Raw genomic sequence first — 27,554 nt, 5'->3', positions numbered from 1 at the left:
CCAGAAATCCTGTATACACTTCAAGGAAGTGTCACTGAGGGAGCTTGAAATGCTGAAAACCCATTAGTCCCCTAGTAAATCTGCTTTGAAGACAGTAAATTCTAATTTGATCCATTGAACTCAGAACAACACTCCCCTGGGCAGGCTGGATTTACAACGCCTCCAACGAGTGCAAGCACAGATCGTCACCATGGCCTCAAGGGCTTCAGGGGCTCACAGCAGTGGCACATTTGACTTAGTTCTCAGTTACAGCCAGAGCTTTTTCATTTCAGCTGTACTTATTTTCTTCTTTAAACTGTAATAACATTGAAATTTTGGGAGTTAATCACCCAGGTCAAATTCCTGCCAGTTCTGTTTTAATTCAAGAATGACTGAAGGATGTTGATGCTGTGAAACCTGGTCTGTAATCTAAACAGACCTCAGTTTCAAGCATCAGAATAAATGTCACTGTCCATCTGGGCTTAACCCTTATCCTTTCCCTCCTGATGTTGCCATGTCAAATTCATCCTTTCTCCCACATGCACCAGAAAGTCTTGGAATCATGTAGCAGGGTCTGTTCTCTTGTCCCAAGTTGCACATAATGTCTGCAGGAGAAAAACGCTGTTGCTCGCTACGGACTGGGGGTCCTGACTTTCCTTCATGTTGTCACTGCTGTGGCAAAAGCTGGTTCTTATTAGTGCCACATGAATTTTCAAACTACATTAGCAACTTTATGGCAACTCGCTTCTCTCACAGCTGAGCAGGGATTATAAGTTATTTACCACCTCCAGTGACCGATCGAAGGGTGTATTACACTGGGAAAAAAGTTTGGTATAAACAGCTTTCCTGAACCGTCCCAAGTCAGTCTTCAGCCTGTTTCTGGGACAAAGCATTCCAGCTTAGTCCTCATGGGAAAACCACAGACTAAATAATGAAGGAAAACAGGGAACAGTCTCACGTAGGATTCATATTTCTGATTCTGAGGCCTTTAGTGCAGTCAAGGGGAAAATTGCTGATCTTTTTTGAGCAGTGTGTAAAATAAATCTGAGAGTTCATTTAGAAATGAGGAGAGTAGACAAGAGTCTATTTGGCATATGGTATGAGTATGACACTTCTCATACTGACCATTTTTGCTTATTTGAGGGGTAAGCAGTCTATTTATTTTTGAAGTTCTTCCACCTCTGCTTTGTTATACAGCAGGGACAACATTTTTTTTCTTGTTTTTGTTTTTTAAAGTGAGAAATGTTCCATAGGTTTTATGCTATCTGTAACTTAGAGGGAGATGGAGATTTATGTGGGATAGTTATTCTCACTGTTTGTTTTGGGGTAATCTTTTTAATGGAATCTTTGTCCAAGAGCCAAATATAAATATGAAGCACTTGTCTTAGTAAATGAAAGTGCAACACCAATGAATATCCTGCAGCACATATCCTAGTTTTAAAATCTGAATATCTGAGCATTTTTTTCACCTTTCAGAAGGGTGTAGTCAACCAGCAGACGAAGTTTTGTCCTGCAGCTGCTGTTGCAGCTAGTTTCTTGTGTAGTAAAAAGATATGATTCCAGTGCTGCTGTAAACTTCATCACTTATGAAGTCATCCAACAAGGCAAGCATCCAGGTGGGGGTCTGTTATAGACCACTGAACCAGGGTGAGGAGACAGATGAGGAGTTCTACAGGAAGCTGACAGAAGTTGTGTAATTGTCAGTACTTGTTCTTGTGGGAGACTTCAACTTCCCAGACATATCCTGGAAGCACAACACAACCCAGAGAAAGCAGTCTAGGAGGCTTCTGGAGAGCGTGGAAGATAGCTTCCTGACACAGCTGGTTAGTGAGCCTACCAGGGGAGGTGTCCTGCTAGACCTTCTGTTCACAAACAGAAATGGACTGGTGGAAGATGTGGTGGTCCGGAGCTGTCTTGAGCAGAGTGACCATGAAATGGTAGAGTTCTCTATTCTTGGCAAAGTCAGGAAGGGGATCAGTAAAACTGCTGCCTTAGACTTCCAGAGGGCTGACTTTGAGCTGTTCAGGACACTGGTTGGCAGAGTCCCTTGGGAGGTGGTTCTGAAGGACAAAGGAGTCCAGGAAGGCTGGGTGCTCTTCAAGAAGGAAATCTTAATGGCTCAGGAGCCATCTGTCCCCACGTGCTCAAAGATGAGCTGGCACAGAAGACCAGCCTGGCTGAACAGAGAGTTGTGGCTTGAGCTTAGGAGAAAAAAGAGAGTTTATAATCTTTGGAAAAGAGGGCGGGCCACTCAGAAGGACTACAAGGAAGTTGAGAGGCAGCGCAGGGACAAAATCAGAAAGGCCAAAGCTCATCTGGAGCTCAAACTGGCTACTGCAGTTAAAGATAACAAAAAATGTTTTTATAAATACATAAATACAAAAAGGAGGACTAAGGAGAATCTCCATCCTTTACTGGACGTGGGGGGGAACATAGTTAAAAGAGATGAGGAAAAGGCTGAGGTGCTTAATGCCTTCTTTGCCTCAGTCTTTAGCGGCAAAACCAGTTTTTCTCTGGATACCCAGGACCCTGAGCTGGTGGAAGGGGATGGGGAACAGAATGTGGCCCTTATAATCCATGAGGAAATGTTTGGTGACCTGCTACGGCACTTGGATGTACGCAAGTCGATAGGGAATGACGAATGGGATCCATCTGAGGGTACTGAGAGAACTGGCAGAGGAGCTGGCCAAGCCACTTTCCATCATTTATCAACAGTCCTGGCTATCAGGGGAGGTCCCAGTTGACTGGCAGCTAGCAAACATGACGCCCATCTACAAAAAGGGCTAGAAGGTAGACCCAGGGAACTATAGGCCTGTCAGTTTGACCTCAGTGCCAGGGAAGCTCATGGAGCAGATTATCTTGAGTGTCATCACGCAGCACTTACAGGGCAACCAGGGGATCAGGCCCTGTCAGCATGGGTTTATGAAAGGCAGGTCCTGCTTGATGAACCTGATCTCCTTCTATGACAAAGTAACACACTTAGTGGATGAGGGAAAGGCTGTGGATGTGGTCTACCTTGATTTCAGTAAGGCTTTTGACACCGTTTCCCACAACATTCTCCTCAAGAAACTGGCTGCTCATGGCTTGGACTGGCATACACTTCGTAGGGTTAAAAACTGTCTGGATAGCCGGGCCCAAAGAGTTGTGAATGGAGTCAAATCCAGCTGGAGGACAGTCACTAGTGGCGTCCTCCAGGGCTCAGTACTGGGGCCAGTCCTCTTTAACATCTTTATCGATGATCTGGATGAGGGGATCGAGTGCACCCTCAGTAAGTTTGCAGATGACACCAAGTTAGGTGCGTATGTCGATCTGTTCGAGGGTAGGAAGGCTCTGCAGGAGGATCTGGGTAGGCTGGATTGATGGGCTGAGGCCAACTGTATGAAGTTCAACAAGGCCAAGTGTCGGGTCCTGCACCTGGGGCACAACAACCCCAAGCAGAGCTATAGGCTGGGAGATGAGTGGTTGGAAAGCTGCCAGGCAGAGGAGGACCTGGGAGTATTGGTTGATAGCTGAATATGAGCCAACAGTGTGCTCAGGTGGCCAAGAAGGCCAACAGCATCCTGACTTGCATAAGAAACAGTGTGGCCAGCAGGGCTAGGGAAGTGATCGTCCCCCTGTACTCGGCTCTGGTGAGGCCGCACCTCGAGTACTGTGTTCAGTTTTGGGCCCCTTGCTACAAGAAGGACATGGAGGTGCTTGAGCGAGTCCAGAGAAGGGTGACAAAGCTGGCGAGGGTTCTGGAGATCAAGTCTTACGAGGAGCAGCTGAGGGAGCTGGGATTGCTCAGCCTGGAGAAAAGGAGGCTCAGGAGCAACATTATTGCACTGTATAGGTACATTAAAGGGGACCGTAGCAAGGTGGAGATTGGTCTGTTCTCCCACATGTACCTGGTGACATTACGAGGGGGAATGGACTAAAGTTGTACCAGGGGAGGTTTAGGTTGGATATTAGGAAAAACTTCTTTACTGAGAGGGTTGTTAGGCATTGGAATGGGCTGCCCAGGGAAGTGGTTGAGTCACCATCCCTGGAGATCTTTAAAAGACGTTTAGATGTTGATCTTAGTGATATGGTTTAGTGGAAGACTTGTTGGTGTTAGGTCAGAGGTTGAACTAGGTGATCTTGGAGGTCTCTTCCAACCTAGACTATTCTGTGATTCTGTGTGAAAACATTTCTGCACATGCTGGACTGTAAAGTGACACTTGCCAGGTGGTTTCTGTGTTTGAGTACATCTGCTCTGCCTGTCCCTGTAACTTTCTAATTGTAAATGCTGTTGGTCCTGGGCATGAGTCTCCTCTTACTTTCACCACTGACATGTTATAGTATCTCTTTTTATATAAACCAAATTATAGCAGTCAGTGCCATGGAATTACTAACACAGTAGTCTCTGAACTATTAAGGTGACTGTGGTGGCAGCATGGAAACCTAAAGTTTCTACAGTCAGCTCTAACATTACACTTGGTAATAGTGCTCTTAGGGGAGGTAGAGAGGAATTTCACACTGTTTTCTATTGCCTGTGATTTAAGGTAAGAAGGTCTTACACTGTTGGACACAGCATCTCTTATTTATTGAGTGATTCCCTGCACTACATATAAATAATTGCTGGAAAAGCATTAAAGTGAAGTTAATTAATCTCTAGGCATATTTAGGCTCTTAAAAACTTCAGGGCAGTTTTGTTTAAAATGCCAAAATGTTGTAAAAGTGCTGTTTTTGAAGTACCACAGACTCTTGGTTATATCATTTCAAGGATATTCAAAGAAATGTAGCCTACTAAATGTTTAATTTAATAGCTGATCTTTTTTTTATAGATAATGCATCAATATTATGGTGCTTGCTTCAAAGTTGAGATTTTATGGTCTTGGATCCTCTGTTTAACAGTATTTTTTCTTTCACTTTAGTGTGAACCTTTCATAGGGAAGGCAGCTCAGGTGTCCAGACCCTGTTGGCAAAGCACTTCCTTCAGCTTCCCAGGAACCTGGGCTTGTTGGAGACTGGTGTATGTTTGCCTGGGTAGGTGTGTAGACAGTAACAGGCATTGGTTGGGTTGGAAGGCTTAGATGAAACACCATAAAAACATGGTCAACTTCATTTTCTTTCTGCCTTCTGAATGTATAGCTGGGAATAATATGTACTTTGGAGTTGTGCTTTTGGCTTGGTTCTCTGCTTGTTTGTTTGGACAGGACGAGGGGGAATGGGCTAAAGTTGCGTCATGGGAGTTTTAGGTTAGATGTTAGGAAGAACTTCTTTACCGAAAAGGTTGTTAGGCATTGGAACAGGCTGCCCAGGGAAGTGGTGGAGTCACCATCCCTGGAAGTCTTTAAAAGACGTTTAGATGTAGAGCTTAGGGATATGGTTTAGTGGGGACTGTTAGCGTTAGGTCAGAGGTTGGACTCGATGATCTTGAGGTCTCTTCCAACCTAGAAATTCTGTGATTCTGTGATTCTTTCAGCTGAGGAAAATAGCATTTGTAAAGTGCAGATACGTTTTGAAAAACCACAATAAAATGAAAGAAAATAACAATAATTACAAAGACTGACTAAAAGTCAAAGATAGAGTTGATCAAAGTCATCACCCAAACTTGCTCTGTACTTTTCCTGTGGTGCGTCACAGCTCCTCAAACTTACATTGGGTACTGCTGGTCCTGTTTCCTTAACTGTCTTTCTCCATGTCTCTGTCTTTTTGTAGAAGTCCTGAGCCCACAGTTGCATGAAGAAACAATGTACAGACAAACTTTACGAATTCATATTAAACCCACGGTTAATTTTAGTCTGTAGTTAGTCAGAGGTAATCAGACTGAAAGCATCAAACCTTTTTTATTTTATTTATTTTTTTTTTCTCAGACTTCTCTTACAGTGCCGTTTTGAGGATCCTGGAATTTTTACCATTTTTAGACTTCTTTGACGGTGATTGCAGGAAAAAATGACAAGCATGTAATTATTGAAAAACTGTAGACTCTGCGTCATTGGCCCAAGGGATATGACTGGAGGCTCATAGGAGTAATTTAGCAGCTAGTACAAAAAGATCTACTTAGAGATGTTCAGACTTTGGTACATGGGATTTGGGTTATGTTTGAAGCGGTTGTTGGGTGCACAATAAGCTTGTGACCAGATAATATTAGCTTTACACTGACCTTTACATTTTTAAACTTCATTGATAAGGAAATACCATGAAGATCTAGCTGTAAAGGAGAGTTTGTGGCCTGCACCATTCTGAGCAGTAGTCGAGTAGTGGAGCCGGTAAGATAATCATTCTGCCAGTAACATCTGTGCAAATGAAAAGATATGCATAAAATCCTTCACCTCCCTCCAGAGCCAGAAAGCTTGGGAAAGAACATAAGAACATCCACACTCGTGCAACACCAGACAGAAGCTGGGGAAGAGAAGAAAATATTGGCACAAAGAATAAAAATCAAACTAAAGGCTCAGGAAGTAAGAAGTCACAAGTGAAAGCCAGACCTGATATAATGACATAAAGCCAGGGCTGATATAATGGGGAGAAGAAGCTGTTGAAATGTGGACTGTCTCTCTGGTGGGAAGGTTGTGCCCACTCTACCTACAGTTCACTGGAAGAGCCTCTGGTGTTTGCTAAAGGGACCTTACTCAATTCTGAATTGTCTTTGTTGCTAGTGGAATTTTCTTTGGCCCAATACAGTGAAATGTTTCTTAAAAAAAAAAAAAAAAAAAAAAAAGAGAAGAACCAACAACCCAAAACCACAATAATAGGGTTTAGAAACAAAACCAAATGTTTATAGTAACAGACTGGCTGTTAACCTTCTTGTACACAGATTTTTCTCATTTATTTTTGGAATATGGCACTAAGCTCTAAGATTTATTCAAGAGTGCTCTGAGAAACTTACTTTCACTGTCCTTTATTATAGGACACAACATGTCACAACTCTCTGATCTTGTTTTCTTTCACTTTCTACCTCAGTTTAAAAGACTTTGTCTTCCTGGCTCCTCTGCATAGTATTCCTTGGCTTTTATAGAAGTTCAGTTTCTGCTTGCCAAACTCTTTTCAAATAATGTAACTCAATCCATATGTCCAGTTCATACAATTGAATACAAATCTCTGGCGGATGCTCTCTCAAAATCCAGCTACCACTTCAGCATTTTTTGTCCCATGCATGTTTTAAGAGATTTTTGCAGCTTTAAGTTTTGGCAACTGGAAATAAAACAACTTCTTTCCTATGATAAATTTCCTAAAACTCTTAAAGATCGGTTCTCTTTCTTCATTCAAAGAATGGTGACCTGGCAATTATTTTTCTAGTCCCTCCTATTTTCCAAACAAAAGCTAAATGTATGAAGACATCTTTTAAAAAGTGTGGAAACTCCAGTGCTTTGCCTAATGTTCCTTTGCCCTGATCCAGTTGAAGCACAGGTTGGACCTGTATTTTGTGCTTGGTTATAGATGTTGTTCTGCCTATTACTTGCTGTAGGAAACTGCTAAAGAAGTGGTAGCTGTGGGCTGAGTGTTGTGTTTAACCATCACATTTCAAAGAAGCTTGTCTTCTGGACACAAAATAGGTCTGCCAGCTTTCTGCTTCTGTTTTAGACAGAAAAAATATATATTTAAAACAAAAATCAGACTTCTACAGCAGTCAAATTTTATTCAGTTTCCTTATCTGAAGACTAAAATTTTCATTTTTATACTTGTGAAACAAAGCTATATTTTCATGCATCCTTGTTCTGTGACCAAGATCTGTAAATTAAAAAAATAAAACACTAAAAGATGTGCACACAATGTACTTCTACTGCACTGAGCATGAAAAAAAAAATAAAATAAAAAATAAAAAAATCAAGCTGTAAAAACCATCTGAGCTACCAGAAGGAGTCAAGAGGAAGTATCATTGCTTCCAGAGGTATCTGGTAAAAATATGTGTTTAGACAGTAAATTAATTTCAAACAAAATCAATTTATCTTGTCTGAAGATTCACATGTAATGTAGTGCAAATGAGATAGAAAAACAAGAACAGGACACTTCAAAATTCTTACTTATTTAAATGCTGCACTAAGCACTTTCTAGTTTGGGACAGGATTTATTTGGATTCTATAAAGCGCACTGGCAGGATGGTCATTTTCTTACCAGCAGGTAACAGCAGTTCCAAAAAATGTGCTTTCTCCAGTGTAGCTGTAGGAACTGTTGCTACTTAGAAACTAGCAAGGTCATTAATCACAACAAAAAGAACAAACTGTTATATAAAGCAATAATTTTGCCAGACAAGTATTTTAAGTCTGTCTAAACCAGATGATCAGAACATATTACCCAGTTCTTGGTTTATTGTCTCCATAAAACATTGGAAGGATACATGTCTGCTCTAGTATTTTATTTTATTTTATTTTATTTTATTTTATTTTATTTTATTTTATTTTATTTTATTTTATTTTATTTTATTTTTTCAGGCACAAATATGATGATCTTCTTAAAGTGTTGTTTTTTTGTTTTCAATCCTTCTGGTTCTTGCAACATTTTTACCTTTTCAATGCCTAACTTATTGTCTACTGCAACAATGCATTGAAAATTCTGAAAAGGAGTGAATACCAATGGGAAGCTTCACAGAAGACGTTGTTATCAGGAGGTATGTTGCTGGTAGTAACCATGGAAACTCATTTAGGATGACCTGAATTAATCTAAGGAGACAATGAAAGCAAGTACAGATAACTTTAGACTGATTAGTAGAGAAAATTCATTCTTCATGTTGTACCCTGTTAAACAACATGAAATGCTGCTAGGGAACATGTAGATGTATGAGGTAATTTAAAATTATTTTGGACAATGGAATTTGAGATTCTCTTATAGGAAAGTCTTTTGGCAGGAGAAGGGCTCTGTTGATCTCAGATTCATTTCAGATAACATTAATTACAAATTTTATGATTCCATGAGTCTTGCTCTATACCAGCAGCTTTCTCAGTTCAAGTGTCCAAGTGTCTCACATATATCTTTTTGAATCAACACTGGAAATCCCTGTTCACTGATGATAATCCCACTCTTCTGAAAAATCTTGATTGAAGGAGGAGACATTTTCAGAGACTAAGCCACCAATGTGCTGCTTTAGCAAGTATATAAATTAAATAGATATTTCTTAAGCAGAGGCCTGTAACTGGAACTAAAACAACTGATTTTCTCCTAGTTTACAGCAAGTGAGGGAGAAGAAATAATTTAGTTAGAAACTTGAGTTTGAATAATAAGTTATTTGGTTAGAAATATTTTAATAGTCATTCAACTACTTACTTTGCATTTGTATTCCATTTCAGAGAGTCTGTGAAAAGGGAGTACAAGAAATAAGTAAATGGAAATGTAAAGTGAAATTCAGATGTGGATGAGTAAATACAAATACATTGAAAGCTGGCAAAATGAGGTAAGAAAAAATTTAAATTTACCCTACACAAGCTACTTACTGGTTCCAATAAGCTTGCTCTTCAATCCTTGTTATGCTCAGTTTGATTTTGCTTTGGCACCTTTTCTCTCTTGCTAACCCTGTTTTAAGGATACAGTTTTAAACAATGCCCTGGTTTACTTGTGCCTTCTGCTCTCGTGAATAGGTGAGGACCTGCAAATCTATGTCTGACTTTTCCTACTCCTTCATATTGAAGAAGTATTTTCTAATTTTGAACATCTTAAGGCTAAAACAGTGACTGACACAGATTACTTCCTCCTGGTCCTCTCACAGGCAGTACATTAGTGGTAAAAAGAGAATACTCTAATTTTCTTTATCATACAGTCATCTTGGTGTCTGTTATAACAAAAACATTATAATTGGGTTGTAAATATAAAAGAATATAAAAATTTCATTGGTTTCAGTGTGTGCAAATAGAGCATTACAAAGAAGGGTAAAAACCCTAAAAAATGCTTTTTCCTCACTTGCTAAAAAGAAAAAAAAAAAAAAAAAAGAAAGAAAGAAAGAAAGAAAAAAAGAAAAAAAAAAGTCCTCTCTTGATTCAGTATGCATACTGAGCTTGGTAAGTTGCCTGTGTTGTCAAAAGACAGTGATCTTTTCTGTAGCATTCTCATGAATGGTGGCTTGCACTACACCCTGGTTGGAGAGACAACTTGTTCATGTTATTTTGAAAAGTAAGATGGCAATGAAATGAGACATTTCATTGAAGAAGCTGGTAGACATTTTGGACATTACCTCACTTTTTTGTTGTAGGGCTTTTTTTTCCAATAAAACCAGGAAAGTCACTTCCACAGAGTTTTCCTTCTAAGGATTTTGATGGTAATTTATTTTTATATTAATGAAAAGCAGCAGAGAGAAATCCTAAATGGGTGACTTTCTAATTGATAGAAATGTTAGAAATGATAGAAATAGCCTGTGTTATAAATAACGCTACATCGAGTTGCTATTTAAAGTGCATTTTTATGCAATAAGATTAGATTTGTTGAAATTGATGAGTAGAAAAACTGTCTCCACCTCTCCCTCTTTGCTGTTATCTTTGCTCAACATTTGGAAATGTACAACCTCTAAGAATCTCTTGGAAATCCTAAAGTGATATGTAGGAAGCAGCCAAGTGTTACTAGTGCTATCTGGCTTGTATCTTCTTTGATCCCACAAATGTGATTTAGGCAGCTCTGAACCTGCTTTTACACAATCCTTGTTGTAAGGAAGTCAAATTGTCCATCTCTAATGCCTCAGATTCATAAAAGACACAAATGGTATAAAGCCACCTTGGGTTTTCTTACTAGATGTTCAACTTTAGGCTGAATATATCTCACCAAAGCTGGACTCTCCTGACTGTATTTAGAAATGTTCCACTTAATAATTTGTACTTTTTTCTAAATACTTTGAAGTATTATTTTCAATATATTGAGACACAATTTTTGCTTTGCTGTACTCAGTATAATCCACACGAGTGTTCTTTATATATCCACTTACATTCATTTAGCTTCAAATCTGCACAAAAATAGTATTCAAGTATTCATCATCTATATGATGAAGAAAAAATCAGTCAGCCTTTGAACTGCATTTGACCTACCAGAAACTCAGTTTAAAATCATCAGTAGCCCAAGCTCACAAAGACAATAGAGACTGAGGTTTTCAGCCAACTTGTACTCAACAAGCTCTATAGTTTTCCCTGATCTGTAGCAACACAGAAGTGTATTGACTTAAATAGTCTATAGCCATCTTTTCATTACAAAGATGTCACAATGTTTTTTGTTCAAATAAATTTAACAATGCACTGTTGTTGTCAATTCAGTATCTTCCCAGGTCATTTCTAAATGAACCAATTTAGCAATATATATTTTCATCCTGGTTCTGTTTGAAGTTTGAAGATGCATGGAAAAGTACAGGTATTCCTGTGCATCACCAAAATAATTATCAATGGAGGTCCCATTTCTTCTCATTCTAAGTACTGCTGCAAGTCTAGGAAATAAGCTTCATTTTACTGGAAAGTTTTAATCTCAGCTTCAGGAGATGAAGCACTTCTGCAATAAAATTAATATTTGAATATACATGCTGTTGCGCATGCTTTTTCTTATTAGATGAATTAACTTCTAGTTCTGAAAATAAATAAATAAATAAATAAAGTGTAAAAATTAAAGAGGGCACTAAAAACATAGTATTGAAAAGGACATAAATCAGTTTAAAAATAATAACTTCTCTAGTTGAGCTGTTTATTGCCATTCATATTAAAATTTTATGGGACAATAAAAACGTTGGCTATTTCTGTGCAACTGACCATTAAACTGCAAGCTTGCACATTAGTTAGAATAATGAAGTTCAAAGCACATACTCATATCTGAATGGCCTAGTCATCTGGAATTTCAAAATACTTTAAGTTAATGACATAAAGAAATAATGTATTTCAAAGAAGTTATACAAAGTTAATATAACACAATATAAGCAGGTAAGGAATGATTGACTGTTAGGGAATAAATTGTTTTCTTAAATAAGAAATTTCCGTCGGTACTACTTATAAAGAGTCTTCCACAGAAGTACTCTTGGTTCAGCACAATTCTACCTCTCGAATAACAAGTGTAACAAGAATCTGAAAGGTAATATGAAATCACTGCTAGTAAAATTTGCCAATGACAAAAAAAAATAATGAAGTAGCAGTAAGTAATGGTGACAGATCAGTTCTACAGTTCAGCTTGGGTGATAAGGCATACTTACTTAAACACAAATGACAGACTCAGTGCAAGTGTCCCTGGCTATTACCATGTGTGCTGCAGGAGATTAGACTAGATTAACATAATGATATTTTAGTGGCTCTTGAAGCTCCAAACTGTGTAGTCTTCAGTACAGTAAAAACACCCTTGGTCAGTCTATATATCAGATCTCTGGAAATGATTGTGAAAGTAGTTCTGTGGAGAAGAGGTTTTGTTTTGCCTTTTTTTAAGCTTTATTTTTACACGTAATGGTTTATTGCTTCCAAGATACACCTCATGTTGCTAAGATCTACACATTTGCAAAAAAAAAAAACTATTTTTTATGCACTTTAGGAAAAATGTTCTTTATAGCCTGTGATTGCAGATGGGTTCTGGTTATTATTTTTCAGTCTGATATCACATTCTCCTCACTGAAACTCTTTTTACATTTCCTTTTTGTCACTGTGAATCTGATTATTTACACAAATATAAACCTTTAAGACTAAATACTCAAGTATTTACTAGTGTTTTCAGTAGTTTGCTAACATCTATTGACACACAGTGTCTCCTGCAAAATTTCTTTATGCTCTTCAGTGTTGTAGTTTTAGCTGTCCTAAGTCCTGTTTTGAGTCTGGGGTTTTAAAAGTCTCAAAAAAAAAGGGGAAATATTTAACTCTGGTTTTCACTTCAGAATCATACAAAAGGAGGAGTCTGACATAGTTTCAACATAAAATCTCAAATCAGAACTATTTTTCCTATGCCTGATACCAGAGCAGCTGTTAGAATCTGTAATCCGTGGTGTGATTCATACTATATCCACTTACTTTTGAAACTAGATAAATTTTCAATAATCTTAAATTTTCCTTTATGCTTTCTGTAAAACCAGTAGTTAACCTCTGGCCTTGCTCTCACTAAAATGTCCCTTTGTTGCGGGACTTCTTTCTGTGACGACTCCCTCCCTCCCTCCAAGGTGCCTTTCCTTTCAATGATGATGACAGTGTTGCAGAATCTTTACTGTTTGCTTCATAACATATTTAATATAAATAGCTGCTACCCAAGATGTAAATTCTTCTATGGGACTAAGCTAAGTGATCACTGGCTCAGGGTAAATAAATCCTCTGTGGCTTTGGGCAAGACACTTCAGTATTCTGTAACAATGTTCTACATAACAAAATGTGAATGGCACCACTTCAGTTATTGCTTAAGAAAACAACAGTAAAGCTTTATGCTTCTTGCACTACGATAATACATACCCAGTAGGTGTTTTTGTTCACCAGGAAAGAAATAACTGAGTACATTAGCACTAAGTAATTAACCATGTACAAGTTCAAGATTTTGAGAATTTTATCCTTACACACAAGTGTTTCAACTTTTGAATCCATATGTAGAGACTTGGGAGTTTGCTTATTATTACTTTAAGACAAGTAAACAAAATTGCTGTTGTTCTTTGTTCATTACTGAACCTGCCATGTGGTTATCTGAATTTGGATTTTGAGCTTACATTTGCCTTCCAGTTTTTGAATGCATTGCATTCAATTTGCTTGGTAGATGCAATAAAGATCTGAGCCCTTGAAGTCTGCAGAGAGCTATCCGTCAATATGTCATTATAACATGGGTTCAGGAAAACTACAAAGTCCACTGCTGTGGCACAACCTGTCCCTTTCCACCACACTGAGAAATTCCACACTGACATCACCAAGAATGAGCTGCGGCCATCTGCAAGGAATGCTTGTTTTCTGAGGTGGGAATATAGTTAGGTTAACAATATTTTGTGATTTAACATCAGTATTTTAGTTACTAATATTTATACTTTTCAGAAAACTAGGTTTTCTGAAGGACTCCTTAAGAGGCTTTAACTAACCAGTACCTTTATATAGTAGTATGCTTCTAGGTACATAGGAGGTACAAATATCTTCTATGACTGTAGCTAGGGAGAAGTGCCTAGTTTGCTTTTATATTTAATGTAGTTGCCAATCTTGAGTATTAAAACAATAAACCATTTCTAACTGCCTCACTTTAAGTGATGGGCTGGAATTATTTCTCTTTTTCTTCCAAACTACTCAGAAATAGAGTTTTTTTCTTTTGTTGATGGTTTATGACTTAAAAATAATAATAATAATAATAATAATAATAATAATAATAATAATAATAATAATAATAATAATAACATCACCTCCCATGGTACCAGTCTTCTAACCCACAGCTCATCTCCATCTTATCTTGCAGATTCACAGGACTGTTCCTCTTCCCCAGACACACTGGAGCTCACATGCAGGTACGTGCTTCCTGCTAAGCCATTAATAAACAGCATGTTGCTGTGTTTCCAACAATTTGCAAATCACAAAATACCAAATACATATTGAGCATATAAATTAATTTAGCTTGCAATTTCTGCAGTAAAGGATTGCAATTGTTCCACACAGTGCATTCTGATCCTCACCGCAATTTCAAGTTAGGTAACTGAGAACCTGCAGATACTCACTGGTGGGTTGGGACAAGAGATTTCCTCATTCTCACCTCAGTCATTGACTCTAGAAACCTCAGATAAATTTCTGCTGGAGAAGTTATTAAAACAGATTCCTACATCTGGGCTATAGGTATGCTGCTTCTAACCATGACTGAAGTTGAATGCAGTGATCTCTCTTCCTACCTGTTTTAAATGTGTCTACAGTGTTGCATATAGAGAAATCTGAGGCTTTTGAAGTTTAGTTATAAAAGAATACCTTGGCTAAGGTAACTTTATTCTATATAATGTTTTCATAATTTCCTATTCTTGTTCGTTGCTAATTTAAACATCATCAGAATATTTTAGCAAGATTTTTGCAATGTGTGAATTGAATCAGATATGTTTGCCTGTCAGGTTCATGAGGCGTCATCTGCACAGGTGAGACTGTGTAAGCCAGAAAGGATTTTTCTTCTGTTCCTTGCACTTTCATTTCCAGAGGAAATAAAGCCAGGCCCACAAAGGCTGGAAGAGAAAGTGCCCTCCAACATTGTCTCTCCTTGATTCCTGATCTGGATAGTCAGAAGCCTGAGACACACCAAAACATACAGGCAGCCTAAAAAAAAAAAAAAAAAAAAAAAAAATGCTATGTTATTTCTCTGGGTGCAACGATGTTCCATATGCTTTTCAGAGAGCTGCATGGCTTGAAGTCAGAGAAACCAGAGTTTTTCTTCTGATCTTTCTCATGTCCTTTGTATAATTGTTATTTTTAAATCTTTTGGATTTTTTTAAAGTCCAAGAGTGGGAAAGTGACTTCTAGTTCAATAAGCATTTCTTAAGACAGATAAAAGGGTGCAGAATTTCTGGTATCAGGTTGCCAGTATGTTGAAGAATGACAATAAGTGATTTAAAAGTTGACACAGAGTGAGTCTTTTATTTAAATTCAAATCTGCTGTAAGTAGACTTTGAGTGCCCTGAAACCAGTGAAGTGGAATGCTTTTATGAAAAATTTCATTGATTACATTATTATCAGCTAAAGAGATGACTTCATTTGAAGTATTTCTCACCTCCAGCACCAGCATAGAGGTGCCCCTGCCCCAAAATGGTGCACCAGCAAGACAGCTGGCAGCTACAGCAACCCCTACATCCTGCTCTGGGCTGCCTTTTTTTCCAGGTTACCTAATATGTACTTCACAGCTTGCAGGCAGAAAATAGCCTGTAGGTTGTAAGATTGCAAGAGTCCTTAGATTTTGCTTTCTTTTTATAAAAGAAAACATAATGCAGAACTCAGTAAAAAGGCAGGTGCATGGCTTTGCTTCTTATGTTTTGTTTTATAAAACTTGTAGAGTAGTAATGCCCTGAGCATTCTGAAGAGCCTGGGACATTTGGACTGGAAGATTTTGGTGAAGTTTGATTTTTCTTGCTATTTGTCTTGGTGTGATCTTAGCCATGACTGATCTGGATTACAGAATCAGAAAAACACCTGATGAAAAGGAGCGGCATATCATCCTCCCCCCTACCCCCACCCCCCAAAAAATAAATATAAAATTAAAAAAATGAGGCAATAGGTAGAAAAGAGAATGTTGGGAAAAAAAAAAAAAGTGATACTTTACATGCATGTTTCTGGGCATGTCATGCAGGACGCTCACTGTTTTTTACATTGTCTAGTGGCGCTGCAGGGACATGATACAATAAACACTATTGAAAATATGGTTCTGTGTACTGAGGCGCAATGAGAAAGAGGTATAAGAAGAAAGTATGAGAAAAAACGTAGAGTTGCACACACTTGCAAATCAGCAGTGTGACAGTTAACCAGAATAAAAGCTGCTCACCTTAATTATGTCTTGAATATATGCAGTAATTAGGCATGAGAGACTTGAGATGCACTTCTTTCACAACATCAGGCATATGATAAGCATTTAACTCACAGAGATACTTTTTGAATGATTACTCAAGCATGGTTTTAATTTTTTTTTTTTATTTTTTTGAGGAAAAATGTTAGCAGGAGTTAAATTCCTTAGCCTTCGTGCACTTCAGAGATTCTTTTCTGTATCAGTTTTGGGTAAACTAAAAGGCTAGGGAAGGAGTTTGAAATTGTGTTTTCAACACAGTATAGATTTTTTCCAAGTATTAATATTTATAAGAGGAAGTTTAGTACCTAACTAATACCAAATCTATTTAATGGTGTAATACTGTGGCTTTATATACTCTTCTCTGGAATAAGCTAAGGCTTCCTACCAAAAAAATGCAGGAACTAATTTCCTTATCAAATTGTGGGGTAAAGACATGCAATATTTACTTTTTCTTTCTAACCACTCTCTTAAAAATTATTGTGCAAACACATCATCTTCATGCTGCTGAATGATATGAGGCATGTCTCTATATTGAGAATAGACACAGCTGATTAAAATCTTCTTTCTTTCCCCTCTGTTCCTCCCTTCCTCTCTCTCACAGTGCACCCATGTTGTTGTATACATTGTCCAGTACTGATATTTTACTGTTTTTAAGGGCTAGCCACATCAGCAGCTGCTACTAGACTCTTCAATGGCAGAACATGAAGGAGAGGAACTGCAAAAACCCTCCCAGGTCTAATTGGTTTGGATGCTTCCCACAACCTCAGAATAGCAAAACCTCTGGTCTGCTCATCAAGAGGAAAACAAGATAACTTGTTAAAACCCAGGCACCAATTTCTCTGCTTCTGGTGTTCACTAAATCTCAGATACTGGGATTTTAATGCTGGGCAAACCCAGGAACATTGATAATTTCATGGCTCAAGTAAGTACAAAATGTCATTAAACCATTTATGGTTTACTGGTTGGTTACTATATAAAAAATTGCTGTGAGTAGATGGAGCTGTTAGCTACATAATGGGATGACAGATTCCTTTTTCAACCCTGTTAGAGTTATGTAGAGACCGACACCCAAAGTGCTTCACATTAAGTCTTCTGAGCAGTGTGGATGACACAGATCTTGGATGAGCAAATAGAAATAATTTGATAAGTTGTTTATCACTGGTAGTAAGGAAAAGACTCTATATTGTTGAACATGCAATTTATAGATGTATCATGGGTTTTAGTAGTATTTTGATTAGTTTTCAGTATGCATTTTTGTTTGCTGTGCATAGTGAGAATATATAATGAGCAGGCATGGATAACTTTTTTAATATACTTTTCATTTTTCCTACTCTGATATATGCACTACTTTGCCTATAATATTTCTCCACAATATCCTACATAGTGTTTCCTTTTTTCTTTAGCAGGATATACAGGGAGAAAGGCCATAGTGAAGAAAAGACATAAATATTGACATGCCATTGAATCAAAATAATTCAGTATCTATACAACATCAGTATTGTAATCATAAGACATACAGAAATATTAAAATTTGAATTAAACCAGCTGTATCTTTATTATCCTTCAAATGGACCAGGTAAGAAGTAATATTAAAACTGCTAAAACACACACTCGTAGTTTTTAAGACATTTATAATTTAATGCAAGAAAATAAAGAAGATCAATACTAGTCTTAGGTTGTACTAACTCAAAAGTTGGACTAAGTTAAGGATTATAACATGAAGTTGCCCAAATTAGGTTCACCTAATTAGGTTCACCTAATTTGGTGATAAAAGCATGGTCATAAGCATTTTGGTCATAAAAGCATGTCTAACCAGAGAAGAGATGTGAAATTTGCACTACTGATATGCTCAGTTATTACAAAGTCCCTGGGAGGCACCTGTACCTATTCTAGGGATGCTCTGACTTACAACAGGAAATAAAGGAATATAGAAAATGACTCAACTGGGTTTTTGCCTCAGCAGTCTATTCCTGTGCTGGGCTTAGTTCGAGCACAATAGAGATGGAGGCTCAGAATGTATCAGAGCGTTATTTCTCATCAGTCAGAACACTGAGCCTATAAAATATTCATAAAAACTCCACAATTTGAATTGGCCTTTCAAGTAATAAAAGAATACATCAAAGTAATACAATAAATTAGGAGTTCCCTCTACTGCATGTGATATAAAGCATAAGAATTTCTATTAAATTTTTGATTATTGTAAAGTAAATTAGGCTTTTTCTGATGTGACAATTATGGGATTTCATACAATATGATATTAACAAGAAAGATACTGTGTTTTTGTTAATGCCTCTATTTCTTACCATCTAAACTAATGAGCATGTTTGATCTTCCCTGATTTCTTCATGCTTCATTGTTTCCATCATTGTCAAAAGCCCACCTTTTCACTTTTCTTGTGAAATAATCTGAAATAACACAAACTGACTGTTTATGGAGAACAGTGAGTATTCCACTAGCAAGGAAGAAAGGGCATCATTTGATAAAAGCAGACATATCATTGAAACAGTTACAAAATTAGATAATTTTAGCAGAGAGCAGATTTTTTTTTTTTTTTTGCTGCCAGTCAGGATTTAAATAAAAGAATAATCCCACATTTGGCAGATAATTACGCTTCTCCAAGGGAAAACACAACACTGAGTGAAAAGAGTTAAGGTCTCCTTTTTCTCAGATAATTTTGTTCTTTGAACATTTGCAACTGTTTGTTTAAAAAAAAATAAAAAATAAAAAATGAAACTGTAGCAATTATTGTTCCAGAGATATAAGCAATGTTCATGTCATCATTATAAGAGTTATTTTTGTTGTTGTTTCTGTTTCCAGACTCCTGTATCAGTATTTTTTTTTGTTTTTGGTCCCCAGAGCTGCAGACATGAGATGGGATTTCCCATCTCTAAATAAGCTGATTTTTCAAAGTGGAAGCAAATTTGAAGTACAGCTGCCTTCTGCAATGCCTTGACCTGCCCATTCAATGTGTCCAGGCACTCCATGTGTCAGTATGTGCAATTTTTCTGTTTTGTTACACATTAAAGTGCTCTCCTCTCACAGAGGACAGTTTTCAAACTGCACAGCTGCAGCTTGGCTCCCCCGACCTTTCTTTGTCTGAAAGTGGGAAAATAAAGCAAAGTTTGTCTTAGGAAAATAAGATAGGAAAATTGTAGGATGCTTTGTTTGCAGTGGGATTGGGACATGGAGCGTACTAAGGAGACTATGATTGATAACTCACTGCTGTGCAAAATATTTTATATACTTTCCGCATACAGAACATATCAATTTGAATTTTATGCATGTTTTGTCTGCTTGTAAATTGAGCTGAAAGGGGGATTAATAATAATAATAATAATAATAATAATAATAATAATAATAATAATAATAATAATAATAATAACAGTAATGCACATTAAAATGCAGAGGTAATAGGGGTTGGGACAAATGTTTGCTGCACCAGAGGAAAAGATTGTTCAGACTTTACTGGGCACAGAATGGGTTCCAAGTCTCTCTCTCTAAATTAAAAGGCAGTCTTGAAATACATAAAACACAAAGGTATAATGAATATAGGAGGAATTTTCCATTGAATACTTACAGCCCACAGTGCTGGAGTTACAGAGGCAGTGGCTGGAAAGGCCATTTTAGCAGAAACTGATGTGTTACTGTATTACTATCAGTGGAACAATTCTGACATGTTATGTGCTCATTTGAAGACTTCAGGATGTACCTTGCTAGCCTGGTTTCAAGAGAGACAGAATTTGAGTCCAATCCCAGTCTGGTGATAAAGGCTATTTAGGAAAGTCCAGAAAAATCTGTAAACATTCTCATTTTAAAGGAAACTGAATATTTACAATTTTTCAGAAATGTTAACTATAAAATAAATATGGGAGTCTCGCTGCAGTACCTCAACCCATGCAAATCAATATATGTTGAGTACATGCAAACATCAGGTATTAGATTAGATTTAGATAATATTATTCTAAATATATTAAAATATCTCTATATAGATGCCTATAGTTTTTTAAATCATTTTTCTTTATGACCTTTCCATATTACATCTTATATCTCTGTAAGCTGTTGTGTTTTGTTTTGTTTTGTGGGTTTTTTTTTTTTTTTTCCTGGCAGTGTCTAAAAGTTGCATTCACTTCTCTGCTCTGTTACTGAGGCACAGATGGACTGCTTCATGGAAATTCCCATGTTCACAATTTTACAATTTTTCTTTTTTTTTTTTTTTTTTTTTTCCTTTTCTCTCACATTTTATATTTTACTTTGCTAAGGTAACTGTTACTTTATTGCAAGTTATGCATAAACGTTAGATTAGTAATAGCTAAATACAGAAGGCCAAATTCGTAGCTGAAATGAAAATAGGAATACTTGTGCAGCCTGATTGACTGCCTGAGAGTTATGTTGGCTTTCATGGCCAAAGTGCTACATGGAGAGAAGCTGACTAAATTCTGATGTTCGTTTCTGAAGCCAGCCTAACTGAAAGGTTGACAACAAGAAAACAAACCAAACAAGAGCGAGTTTTCAAAGAGGGAGTAGGAGAGAGCAGCAAGCAGCTGCCTGGAGGATAATTCCCTGGAGGAAGATTTTGTTCATTTTCTTCCCTGCTCGTACAGTCCTGGGGATATCTCGATCAATATCAGAGCTCTAATGCAATATGTAAAAGATTATATTTCATAACATATTTTAAATAGTACCTTTCCATACACAGTCTTAATTTTATTTATTCTTGCATGGATAGAAAGTGATTTTGTTTACTGTAAGTGAGGAGCTGAGGAAAGTCACGCAGCTCAGAGTGGGGAGTGATTTCCAAATCTGAGATTCAAAGGGCACAGCCTGGCTCTGCAGAAGGCTGGTGTCGGCAGGTCTCTGTGTGGTGGGGACATCTCCCCGCCTCTTCTCCATGCACTGCTTGGAGGAGGGGACAAGGCAGGGCTGGGGCTCATGCTGAGAGGTGCAGACTTTCCTGTGTGTGACTGAGTAATGAACACCCCAGTGCATCTGTTGCCTTCAGTGAGCCAACAGAGAAAAAGCTTGCCAGCTGTTCTTATTTCTTTCTTTGCACAGCATTGGGAGGGGGTGCAGGGGTGGACCGTGTTCTGGCTGCTAAGATCATTCTCTGCTTGAAGTTTGGAAATTGCTTAAACACATATACCCTTTCCCTTTGATAAAGACATCATTACTGAAGTTATTACAAAGTAATATTAGCCTATTTCATATGCATTGAAGAGTGCTACTTCATGCAAAGCTAAAGTGAATGTATCTAGAACAGAGCTCAAAGTTAATTAGCAATGATCATGTTTTGCCACCTTTTTCTTAGTCAGACACTTTCAATCATTGTAAATAAGTAGCACCTAGCATTAATTATTTATTTTTATATAATATTTTATTTATAAGTTCTTAAAGAAAAAAAAGTAGGCCTAGAATCTTGTAAAATTTTAGTCTGGAGCAGACTTCACTGAAGTTAAAGAGCTTTGAAAAATAAGATTTAGCTTGGGAAGGCTGCTAAAACCCTTTTAATTATTAAGAAAAAAAAAAAAAAAAGAGTACCTTTTTGGCACCAAGAGCATGGTAATAGCTTCAGAGGCAGGGAGAGGATTTGTCTGCTGGCAAAATATTGCTCTGAATAGACCTCTGAAGATCACCTAGTCCAACCCAAGCAGGATCACCCAGAGCACATTGCACAGGGTGGCATCCAGGTGGGTTTTAAATATCTCCAGAGAATATATATATATATATATATATATATATATATATATCATATATATATATGTCACCCTTATATATATATATATATATATATATATATATATTCTCTGGAGATATTTAAAACCCATATATATATATATAAGGGTGACATATATATATATGAGATATATATATTATATATATATAATATATATATCTCTGTCACCCTCACAGGAAAGGAGTGCCCTCTCATTTTCAGATGGAATTTCCTCTGCTCCAGTTTGTGCCCATTGCCCCACCTGCTACCCTGCTTCCTTCTCCCCTGTCCAGAATGCTCCTTCATTCATCAACACCTGGATGGAGCTCAGAAACTCCCACACCATCAGTAACGAAAGATTTTTTCCCTCCCCTAAGTCCCTGTAGTAAAAGACAGTAAATGTGGGATGTGGATCTTTTCATTATTTTTTTAAAGTATGAAAAATGGGAAAAAGAAAAATTCTGCTTTAGTTTTGCAAAAAATATTCCTGCTATGGAAAGGGATATTCTCTGTTGACCCTATTGCAAACCTAAAAAAATAAAAAAAATAAAAAAATAGTACATATTAATATACATAATAGTACATATACATAGTGGTTATTCATATATATGTATATATAGGCTTACTTAATTACACATTTGTGTAATTAAGTATGATGTATATATCATAAATAAGTATGTATAGTAAGTATACCAAAGGGTGTATTTTCCTACATATGCAGGGAGAAAGGTATAGCTTTCAGGTTGTAACAATAAGTTGTATCAATAAGCTCTTGCATTTTGAAAATGTCATTGTACTGGGAGTAGGGGGAACATTCATTCCATGCTTGCTGTGTACCATATAACATTGCATACCTGGTGAACATGATTGAAAATGATCATAAAACACCCTTGTTCTATGCATTATTTGGGTTTGTCTTTTTTGTTTGTTTGTTTTGTTTTGTTGTTTGTTTTATTTTTCTCATAACCTTGAACCTTTGTAATCTGGACTGAGAAAATTTACAAAATGCAATGGTGAATTTAGGAGACTGACTTTTGTTATCATGTGTCTACACATTTACTTATTTAGCAAACATTTTTGTTTTTTTCTCACGCTGCTTGGTAGGATCATATAAGAAATGACATATAAAGGTCACAGAACCATCACTTCTATATTAAAATGAAATAGCCTCTCATTTTCCAGGCTTCTTCACAGTTTTCAGAACTTAATATCAATAAACCAGTGGCATAAAAATGGCATTTATAAATTCAGTCTATTTTGCTGTAGCTAGAAAAAAAAGAAATGGAAATTAGCACCTTCTGGGTGTTTTCTTGATAGCAGATATTTAGAAAAATATCCATCTACAAGAAGAATTTTTTATCAAACTAAACATGCTATCTATATGTAAACACCCCTACCTGTTGCAGGGATTACTTTTACATTCCCATTTTTCTCCAGTCTTCTTGTCATATTGTAGCACTAGTGGTGATAAAAATGATTGGGTCCTGCTAACTGCAGAATAGATGAAAATTCACAGATTAAAGTGAAAATAATTGCTGAACTTGCTCTTGTTGCTTGTACGTATCTTCTTGGCAACACTATGTTCATATTAAATAGACAAGTGTAATAGATAAATTTCTCCAGCCTTACTATCTCTGTCCAAAAAAATAATGCCTTACAAAATAACTGGCTACAAACATTAGTACTCCATCCTAGTGGGCGAACATTGTTATGAGATTAGTTACTAAACTTCCCTCATTACTTTTTTGAAATGATACTAGCTGCTGCCTGTCAGCACCTAAGTATCTATGACCATCTGGTCCATGTGAATAGATACTTAAAGGGGCATGACAATGGGTAATGCTGGAATGGATACGGTTCCTTAATATGTGGAAAAGGAGAGCTCACACTCCAGACTAAGAAAGTTTCCTGACCTGAAGTACTTCTGAGAAACCTATCCAAAATCAAAGTCCAAGGGCTAAACTGTCATTGGATCCAGCTTCTTGTAAGCAAGCCTATGACTTCAGCAAACTCCATCCTAAGAACAGCTGAAGCAGAACAGCTGCTTTCCTTCTCCTGGCTTGCCATACCACACCTACACTATCTTCACATTCATAATGCACACTCATACTCTTACTGAAAATGTAACATAGTTATCCCCTGTAGAGCCCCTCTGCATTGTCTTAAACCTACCATTTTCCTTTCCCTTTCATTTGGATATCCAAGATTTTTATTATAGTTTTTATTTCCTTTGCATAGTCTGACAACTTCAACTTCCTCCTTTCCCTTTCTCCCTAGATCTCCTTTTTCTTGCCTAAATCTTCTCCCTGGAGCTTTGGCTCCAGATAAGTTCTTTTTGACTCCACCTTTCATTCAGCATCCCAAGAATTGGATGCCATCAGTGCATGTCTTACAATATATGACTCATCCTGCAGCAGAACTTCTAATTTGTTTTACTCCCCTCCCCTGAAGGTTTTTTTGGTTTGGTTTGGTTTGGTTTGGTTTGGTTTTTAATCATCTTTCCTTACTAACAGACATGACATCCTCTCTCCTTATTAAACCTAGTTTTATGACATGACAGCTAAGAAGCTCGCTGTCTCTGTTGATGAAAGGTAATATTTTCATATTAGTAAAGCCCCTTTGTAATATTTCGTCAGTGCAGCTGTAGAATGTGAGTTCTGGATTATTTCTGTCTCAATCCTTAGAAAACCATTTTGTGTTTAAGATGTAATGTGTTTTCCTGATCAAGGGAGATGCAGTGACAGATTCTGCTGGATCGAGTCTCTAGTGTATTCTTTCTGTTACTGTTCAGGTAAGGCAGATGAGTGAGAGATGGGCTCTTCTCTTGTTGTCGATAATTCCAGAATTTCTCAAGAGAAAAATCCATGTTCTTGAATGGAAAATACTGGATTTTCAGTATTATACTTTCCTTAATATTTGTGATTATGAGTGCAGACTATTATTTTCTCAATGAGTAGAAGGAGAAATGGAAAGAACGCTTTGTTGTTCCTTGGTCTGTAAAAGTGATTTTTTTTCCCATTACTTCTATTCATTGGCTATAGAATAGGAAAAGTAACTCCCAGAATTTGGCAATTTACACCCGTTAAAATTTGCAGCAAAATTTCCATTCAATTTAGCAGAGATTGCATGAGAGGGTTTTCCTGTCTTTTAGCAGTATTCAGTTCCTATTCCACTCACCAAAGGAAGTAATCACAATCCAGCAAGGGGTAGCTGTGGTATTTCATTTGTCCGCTGCCTCTCCATGGCATCAGTGAAGTGCAAGCTCAAGTATACAGTAGGTATGAGATATCTAAGGCCAGTTAAGAACATATGAACATAAAGATCATTAAAAACAGTTATGGATCAGACAATGGACTAGTCTGCCAAGAGAAATTTTCCAGGACCATCTCCAGCCACTCTAAAGTTACTCTGGGGTGCAGTAACTGAATTACCCTCTTTTTCATAACCTCTAGCTCAAAACCACTTTGGTTCTTGAGAGCTGGAAGACAGAAAAAATGTGACAAATGTGTATCATGGAAAAGCCACAAAGATACTCTACCAGTGAATCTGATGTCCCTACCATAAAAAAAAAAAAAAAAAAAAAAAAAAAAAAAAAAAAACAACTATAAGAAAAACAGAAACAGATAAACTAGAGCTTTCTCTGACTCAAGTAGTTTCTGATTTCAGAAACTGTCTTAGGTCTGTCCTAGGCATATCCTTTCATCATGGATAGAGACGGCATACTAGGATGTTTGGTCTTGACCAATATAACCATTTTTAATGTTTTTACCAAAATGATTCAGAGAATTAAGCACTGTATATCAGATATCACAACTGCATTTTATTTGTTGTTGATGCAGTTTCTTCAGTGTTTTTGTTTGTTTATTTTGTTGTTTGTTTTGTGTTTTGTTTTTTGTTGTTGTTGTTGTTGTTCTTTGTTTGTTTCTAAAGATTTCCATAAGTAATATACATAAGCCTAATTACATCAGGCTTGTTTTCCTTTCTTATGGGTGTATATATCCATTTTCCACCCATTTCATTCCTTTAATCTTAAACTGTGATGTTGCTTTTGTTCCATCTTATATCCTTTATATTTATCTCTCTTTAAATGTTCCGAATATGTATGTTCGTCCAAATCATGGCTTTGTCTAGGAAGGCTAAGGAAGTTTAATATCAACTGTTCTGAACTTGACGGGACATAATTTAACTGGCAGGTTGCGTTACATATGATGTTGTTCTCTACATATGCTTTTGATTTTACATCAGAAGTTTCCCTGAAGCAGCACTTACATTATGATGCTTTTCATAAGACAGGTTAATTGCTATTCTTTTTAATTATCCTCTACTCAGCTTCAAAAGAGTTGTAAAAATACACCTTTATGTTAATATATTTCAGATAAAATTGGAATGAGGACTAAACTATTGAAACTGAAAGTAAAAAAAAAAAAAAAATCTAGATAAATTAGTTTTTCTCATCAGCTATCTTGGAAGAAATTTGTACAGCATAATGTATTGCGTACTCCTTTTGGAGTAAAGCATGTAGGGTATGGAACAGCTTATTTAGAGTGACAATAATTAAAAAAGTTTGATAGAAGATGCCAGCATATGAAGACTCATAAAAATCATAAAGTCTTTATTAGATTCAATTCATACAGCAAATGGGGCTGCTTCAAGTAATGTCCTCCTTTTGATGTTCCTACCTCAAGATCAAAATAAATCGAAAAATTTTGATAGAATTAGGTCCATGCCTTGAAAACGTCTTAATCACTTTATTGTAGGTTGCCAAAGAACATTATCTGTATTATAAATGAGGGTCTAGTTTGGCTGTTGCCAAGTTATTTGCTGTCTTCCCTTGGCCTTTGAGATATATTTTTCTCTTTTGGCTTTTGTTGTTCTGATTGAGTCACAGCTTTTCTGTTACTCACCATTTCTCTCTGCACGTGACCAAGTTAGCTTTATTTTTCCAAAGCCCACATGCCTCGGGAGTCTTTGAGCACAAAGTGTCTTCAGAGATAGGCATAGACAGATGCAGGATGAAGCTTCATTACCACTTTAGGCTGATCTAGATCATAGAATCATAGTTATAGAATGGTTTTCTACCAGAAAACATGGAATTATCTACACAGAAATTTCTACATAGATTTTTCTACTTTTAGTGGGGTTGTCTCTCCAGTGTGACTCAAGATCCTCTTTAGCTGCAATGCTCATTTCTTCTGTTATATTTAAGTCCTTCTGTCACCATCCCTCTGGATGACTGCAGGTTTTTTTAAGCATCAGGGAGTTTCATAGACTTTAAGGACAGGGGAGAGATTTTCAAATCTTGTATTCTCCAGACCTTTAGAGTTCATGCACAAACCCTATTGCTTTGCTAAAGTGGCTGAGTTTATAATCTTAGACATGTTTTAAGAGGTGCATACAACACTTGCAGGACCCTTTGCCTGCAGCAGAAGTTGCAAGCAATGTCAGACCTTATATCTGTCACTGTGTCCTTTGGATCTGCCACAGTGCA

The 27,554-nt window shown here is 37.0% G+C and overlaps 2 long non-coding RNA genes across 5 annotated transcripts in view; both read left to right on the top strand.

The window, feature by feature from the left end:
- LOC311441773 overlaps positions 1 to 19,665 on the top strand; it is a 117,768-nt gene extending 98,103 nt beyond the window's left edge. For 2 of the 4 annotated variants that reach the window (XR_014696205.1, XR_014696207.1), the window contains exons 3-7: positions 9,228 to 9,331; positions 14,287 to 14,335; positions 17,012 to 17,278; positions 17,760 to 17,932; positions 19,213 to 19,665. This is a non-coding gene — a long non-coding RNA (uncharacterized lncRNA). Of the gene's footprint in view, positions 1 to 8,428; positions 8,552 to 9,227; positions 9,332 to 14,286; positions 14,336 to 17,011; positions 17,279 to 17,759; positions 17,933 to 19,212 lie in introns of those variants that run through there. The other 2 variants (XR_014696208.1, XR_014696206.1) reach the window with 2 other exon arrangements.
- LOC311441775 overlaps positions 1 to 27,554 on the top strand; it is a 333,528-nt gene that overhangs the window by 173,528 nt on the left and 132,446 nt on the right. The gene's annotated exons all lie outside the window — the stretch shown is intronic.

This window comes from Aythya ferina, assembly GCF_964211825.1.
Source record: "Aythya ferina genome assembly, chromosome: 9".
NCBI lineage: Eukaryota > Metazoa > Chordata > Aves > Anseriformes > Anatidae > Aythya > Aythya ferina.
Note: the sequence above shows the minus strand (reverse complement) of the source record. Positions and strands in the feature narration are given on the sequence as shown.